Source organism: Sus scrofa, chromosome 4 (assembly GCF_054392235.1).
Source record: "Sus scrofa isolate SSC_HxYL_T2T_F1_AM1 chromosome 4, Sscrofa_HxYL_maternal_Yorkshire_Landrace_v2.0, whole genome shotgun sequence".
Classification (NCBI taxonomy): domain Eukaryota; kingdom Metazoa; phylum Chordata; class Mammalia; order Artiodactyla; family Suidae; genus Sus; species Sus scrofa.
Window position 1 is genome coordinate 2,056,574 of NC_139386.1, and position 7,053 is coordinate 2,063,626.

Here is a 7,053-nt window from a genome sequence, read left to right on the forward strand (position 1 = left end):
CTCCAGTCCCCGTATCCATCTGACTCAGTGGCTCAGTGGGGGTGGTTTAGACCATGACCTTAATTCCCTGGTAAGCCTAAGTCATCGATTTTTAGTTTGTTCAGTATTTTTTCTTGTTGTAAGGATGGAAGTGACTCCTCCTAAGCTTTTATATCTCAGAGCAGAAATCAGGCATCTTGCTGTTCTTTCTGAAAGATATTTTTGTTGGGTATAAAATTTTATTTTATTTTTCCATTCAACACTTTAAAAACCTTGCATTTTTTCAACACAGTTTACTGTTGTGCTTGTCTTTGCATTTCTGTATGTAATGTGTCCTTCTCTGACTGCTTTTAAGATTTTTATTTTTATGGCTGGCTTGGGGAATTTGGTGCCTTGGTGTAGTATCTTTCTGCATCTTGTTGTGGAAGTTCAGGGAGTTTCTAGGATGTGTGGGTTTTATAGTTTTCCTCAAATTTGTACAATGTCCAGGCATTATTTTTTCAAGATACACCCATCCCAAGATCTTCTTCGAGGGCTCCACTTGCACACTTATCAGGAGACTTGACATTGTCCCCCAGTTCACTGAGTCTTTGTGAAATTTTTCAGACTTAAAAAAAAAGAAACTTTTTGTTTTGCCTAATTTCTTTTGCCTTGTCTTCTGGGTCACTAATCTTTGCTTCTGAAATGTCTTATCTCCTGTTCACTTCATACAGTGTATTTTCAAATGTCATCGTTTTCACTGCTAGAAGTGTGACTTGGCTCTTTTCTGCATCTTCCCTTGACACGTTCAACACGTCCTCTACCTTTTAGAACATATTGGATAGACTTGCAGTAGTCATTCTGATGTCTTTATCTGCTGGTTCTAACATCTGTGTAAGTTTTGGGTCAGCTAACTGATTGGATTTCTCCTTCTTATGGGTCATAATTTTCTGCCTCTTTGCATGCCTTACAGTTTTTGGTCAAATTCACTACACAGTGAATTTCACCTTGTTGGGTGAAAAGATATGCTTGAATTCCTGTATATAGTCTTAGGTTTATTCTGGGACTCAAGTTATGTGGAAATAATTTCAGGCCTTCCTTTTATAATTTTTTAGGCAGAAGCAGAGCACCATTTTAATTAAGTGCTAATTATTCCCCACTCCTGAGATAAGTACTGAGTACTCTCCCCAATGAGTGTGGATCATGAGGTTTTCCAGACTGGCTGGTGCAAACAGCTATTCCCGGGCCTGTGGTGCATTTGGTGCTATTGCCTCTGATCTTTTCTGGGGCTTCTTTTCCAGCCTCGAGTGGTTTCCTTCCAGAACAGGCTGACCACCACGTATGCCGGGGCCCCTCTGCCCGTGACCAGGGCTCACTCTGTGTGTAGGTCTTTCCTCTAAGGTCATCTGTGCTGTGAGCTCAGCTTCCTTGGTCTCCCTCTCAGCTTCAGTCCTTGACTCTGAGTTTTCTGGGTTCTCCTGAGTCACTTCTCCGCCTCCAAGCTGGAGAAGTCAGAGGGCTGTCTTTGTTCCTCTCACCTCAGACCTTCCTGCCCTACCTGACGTCCAGTCTCTTGGAAACCATCGGTCAATACACGTGGTCCTCTTTTATGTTATTTTTCACGTGAGACCATTCCTGCTCCTCCATCCTGATGGAAGAGGAGCCCTTCGTTACCTCCTCATTGTGTTCACATCTGCAGCTCTGCCCACTTCCTTCCTTTAATGCTTGTTCATGCCCGTCTCACCAAAGATTGGTTATTTTCATTTGCATTTTTCAAAGACCAGCTTTTGACTTTGGTGTCCCTCTCTTATTCATTTATCTTCTTATCTTTATTATTGATTTCATATCCTATTATTCTATGTTGGGTTCATTTTGTTAGTTTTTTCCTCCTTAACTGCTAACAAAGGACCTTCAAGTCATTAATTTTCAGCCTCTCTTTTATCGTCACATGGCATTTAAGGCCATTTTTTTTTTTTTTTTTTGTCCTAAGGATTGCCTTAGTTGCATTCCACAAGTTTTCCCTTGTAGTATTTTTATTTTCATCAAGTTCTAAGTACTTTCTGATGTTTGTTGTATGCCTGACTTTTTACCTGCTGTGCTCACTGCAGACACACCAGCCTCTAGTAACAGAGCTGTGGCGCAGAGCCCGAGATGAGCCGAGCACAGCGTGCATGTTTACACAATTCCTCTCACCTCCATGGCTGTTCCATTCCACACGCTGGACCTCATTATCCCTCCGAACCAGTCCACCCTCAGATCCCTAGCTCCAGGATCACAGGCTCAGAATTCCCCACCCTGCCTAATACTTCCCACCTGGTCCCCCTCAACCCTTCCTCCTCCTCCGAAGACCTCTGTCCTCCCAGCCGCTCTGCTTCCCCCCTGTCCCCAGCCTCCCCTGATATCCCACACTGTTCTGGACATTCCTCAAAAGGAGCTTCAAGGAGAGGGGCTGACAGCCACCGAGGTCTTGGGTCTGGGTGGAAGCCAACCAGGGCTGGCCCGGCAGGGAGGAAACAATCAGCCAGCTTCCTGCTAGTGCCTTTCTTGACCACATCCAGCCAGATGCTAGATTCAATGCACAAAACGTCCACCCCTGGTAGGAGGAGGGCCAAGGGGTCCTGGGGGCAAAGTGAGCAGCTGTGCTCCTGTGAGCTGCCCCATCCAGGTCTGGTCCCATCTCCCCTTCCCGCACAAGAGAGCTCTCATCCTGCTGCCTTCACGTCCTCTGCTCCATCCCTTACGCAGCCAATCAGCTTCCAGTCCCTCTGGCCTTTGGACCGGCTCAGGCTGAGTCCCCTGGGCCCCGAGTGGACGAGCTCCCTGCAGACCGTCAAAATCAAGCAGAAGGGAGACCAGGAGGGACGATGCCCTGAACAGACAAAACCTTTGAAGCCGGGGTGGCGTGGGGTGTGGGGCTAAATCTAGCTGTGTCGTGAACACAAGCAGTATGTAGGCTATCTCTTGTAAATGCCCTGATAATCATAACAGGACCTTAAGTCCTCTTCCTGCAGTGGTAGCGGAGCCCCTTCTGTCTGGCATCCCACGGTGACAGCCAGTCATGGGTGAAACGCCTCCTTTTCACTGTAGAAGCCGTCTCGTCGTAACCTCAGCTTCAGGCTCCGGCTCAGTTTTGGATCCACGCACTTTTTTCTGCACTGCAAACTCTTTATAAGTACTTTCTAGTGGATCTGGATTTAATTTTCGTTATTTTTATTTCTGGACTTTTGACAAGATTCAGCCGTTCACCAGGGGCTGGCTCAGTGGTGTTCCAGGTTGAGCGCCTCCCTCCCTGGAACATTCTGACTCCTGGGTCTCCGTGAATCCTTTCCAGAGCCTTCTCTGCACCAGGCTTTGCCCCACGGCCTGCCTGCTCAGGAGGGCGTGGGGGCATCTCACCCACCCTCTCCGTAATCTCTCCTTGGAAATCCTGGAACCGCCACGTAACGTTTTTACCTTTGCGGGTGACCTTCACACTTCCCTCTCCTGAGTGGGCTGCAGACCAGCTCCCCCTCCTCTCTGGCGGCAGAGCAGAGGCCCAGAGGCCACTCCCTGAAGGGCTGTCGACAAGCACGCGGGCTTCACACGGGAAACAAAGAGAATCAGCGCCAGGACATTTAGCCAGGAGCCATCACCACCGTGGGCCCTGGAGGCGCCAGGACGGGAAGAGCGACCAGGTCACATGTGAGCCCCTGGGTCTTCATGGTGAGGTGACGCCCCCGGCAAAGCAGGGAGGGAGGGGAACCAACGCTCCAGGCCTCTCCCCTCCACTCTCCAGGGTCCCATCCATCAAGAACATCCCGAAGCTGCAGGGGGCGCGGTGTCTGGCTGATGCTGTTCCCGGACGGAGCCTCCTGGGGCACAGATGGTGGAGAGAGGCCAAGAGAGATTGGGGTGGGGGGTGGAACAGAGAACACACAGCACAGAGCGACCACCCAGCCCAGGGTGGACGATGGGCAGAGCACACAGGCGCCGCCCAGCCCAGGGTGGACGATGGGCAGAGCACAGAGCGACTGCCCAGCCCAGGATGGACGATGGACAGAGCACAGAGGGACAGCCCAGCCCAGGATGGAATTCACTTGCCTACACCCACAGGGAATTTCACCTCTCATTAGCTGTGTGACCTTGGGGTAGGTCACTTAACCTCTCTGTGCTTCAGCTGACTCATCTGTGAGTAAGTGTAGGCCCCTAGAGCATGGTTGTGAGCTTTAAATGAGATAATGCAGGTAAGTCACTCAGCATGGTACCTGGCACGCCGTGGAATTTACTGCGCATTCGCTGTAATGAGCCGACTTCTCCATCTGTCAAAGCCGGGGCGTCTCGAGGGCAGCCTGCGGAAACCCTGCGGCAGTTACGCTCTCCCAGGCCCTGGCCCTTTCAGCATCTGCCACCCACCCAGTCAGCCAGCCTTATGTGTTTTTGCTAAGACGGCTGTCTCTTTTCTTGTCCAGACCGGAGCGCTTCTGAGAGACAACAGAACAGTTGACAAATATGCCGGGAACACAGGCTTGAGCAGAGACGCCTGGGCAAATGCGGTCCCAGGTCACCCCACCCCACCCCAGGCACCAGCGCCACCCAGGCCTGTCTTTGTATCTTCTCACCACCCCCTGCCAGCCCGAGAAATCTCATTTCATCTTATTAAGTAGCTAGAATTTAATCAATGCCGTACACTCACTTGTGACAATGGAGGAGATGAGTTTCTAATAAAAATAGCTGCCCTCGCCCACCCCTCCTCACCCCTCCCCGCCTCCAGCTGACCACTTTTAACCCCTTTCGCTGAATCGTCTCCTAATAAGTTCTCATCACTGTTTAAAATTTTTGTTTCCAGATTCCTGCATCACGAATTGACCTCCGACAAAAGAGGTGAGGACAGCTCATCGCCTCACCTCACGCTCCATCGAGGCCGCGATACTTATTCCTACGGCCTCCCGCCGTGGCCGACTCTCTGTGTCTCTCCCACCAGACGCAGGGGGGTCACCGACTCCCCACTTTGGAAGAGGACGGCACCGAGCCGCTCTCTTGCTGCGGCTTCGTTCCACCCGGGTAAGGGTGGCACGGTTCATACCTCGTCACAGGGCTGTCATGAAGTCCCTGTGCTTTGTCTCTAGGTTGGTCCTCAAATTTGAAAATTGGTAAACGGTCCTCCCACGGTTTCAGCTGCTTAGATACCTTCCCCAGAAGCCGCATGAAACAGGCGCGCAGAGAGCTGTTGTTCCCCCGGAATCTCTCATTTCTCTTTTCTTCTCTGTTGCTTTTCACGTCTTCATCCTTTTCTATTTTCAGAATCTTCATCCACGAAAGGATGCTGTCGAGTCTCCACCCCCTGCCTCCCCAGAGACCTGCTTTCCTTTCCGGGCCCCTCACCCCCCTCTATCTGGACAGCAGCTCTGGACGCCTACGGAGGGCTGCTGTCCAGGGACCTGCCACCTGCTGTGACCGCCCAAGTTCCTGTCACTTCTCTGTCTCAGTTGATTCCTTGGCTTCACCAGCAAACATCCTCAAAAGTAGAAGAAAGTGTGTGTGGAGGGAGTTCCCGGCATGGCTCCGCTGTAACGAAAATGACTAGTATCCGTGAGGATGTGGGTTCGATCCCTGGCCCCACTCGGTGGGTTAAGGATCCAGTGTTGCTGTGGCTGTGGCGTAGGATGGCAGCTGCAGCCCCGATTTGACCCCTAGCCTGGGAACTTCCTTATGCCGTAGGTGCGGCCCTAAAAAGACCAAGAAAAGAAAAAAAGAAAAAGAGAGTGTGTGTCGTGATACATTTTCAGAAGTTTTAACCATCTGAATATTCTAGGAGGTGAAAGTTAATTTAGAATCTGTGTGTCTCAACCATTTCTATTTTCCATTTTCTGATACCTGAGTAACCACAGCCGAGAGCAGAGACTGGCCGACAGCCCAGGGGTCACAGCTCATCTGGCGCATGTTTTGTGAGGCAGGCTTGACCGGAGCTCAGCCGTACCCACTGGTAGGCGTCCTGTTGAGGGGACGGCTTTTCTCTGCCTCCGTGGAGCTGGGGGGTTGTGGCCTACATGCTGGCTCCTCGATCCTGCTGCAAAGCAGCTCTGTGCAGAGAACTTTCTGGATGATGGCCATGTCCACACTCTGCCCTGTCCAGCGGGAGCCCCTGAGCCAGGTGCCGCTTAGGAATGAAACCCTGAGTTGCAGCTAAACGCAGTTAATTTTAATGTAAGCCCCGCATCAGGCTAGTGGCTGCCGCAACAGCCAGTTCATTGGCCGGTTGAGGCTGGAGTCAAGTCTCAGGGAATATGAGCCCTGGCGTGGCTGGTGTGGACACAGGTGGTGAGGCAGTTCCACTAGGAATTGGGAGCCCACAAAGGCAGGGTGGCTCCCCTTCACCTCCCTGGAGACTCCGCTCCCTGCTCAGTGGTGGGACAGCTCTCTCTCCCGCTCAGGCTGGGTGGGGACAAAAGGCAGGCAAGCCAGCAGCCCCTCTCTCAGAGCCACTGTCGCTTTGGGGATGGGGTGGCGGGGTGCAGAGCTGTCCAGCTGAAATTCTGAGAAGCGACTCTGTCCACCACCTCTCAGCAGAGTGACCTGCACAGGCCACTTCTCTGAGCTTCGGGGTCCGCCTCACCAGGGGGAGAAGCCTCCCAGGTTCCAGGGAGCGCTGGGTGAAATGTTGGATCTACGGTGCCCAGCACGTGGGAGGCTGAAAATAAACCAGGGGTTCCTAGGCTGCATCCCGCAGTATTCCAGCCTGGAAGCGATCTGTGTTTATGCTTGTAAAACAAAAGGTTTAAGAGTGATGCTAGAGAGATGGTTTATAAGGTGAAGCTTAACCGAAAGCCGGACACCCTTTGATACCTAGGTGTGCAGAGCCAGTACGCCGTTACAGGTGTGTGTATACCCGGCTTCTCTGATTGTACAAGGCCAATGAAGGCTCCTGCGTATTTGTGTGGTTTTGTGACGCTCCCGAGGCGCGCTTGTCACCAGCGCCCGGCGTCAGCACGCACACGCATGCACACACGAGCGTGCGCACGGCCCACCCCCCGAGGCTCTGCTGGCTTTTCTGTCCCTCCAGGCCATCGTCCCCCCCATGGCGAAGGACACCTGCGCGCTCACTGAGCCCCGCCACTG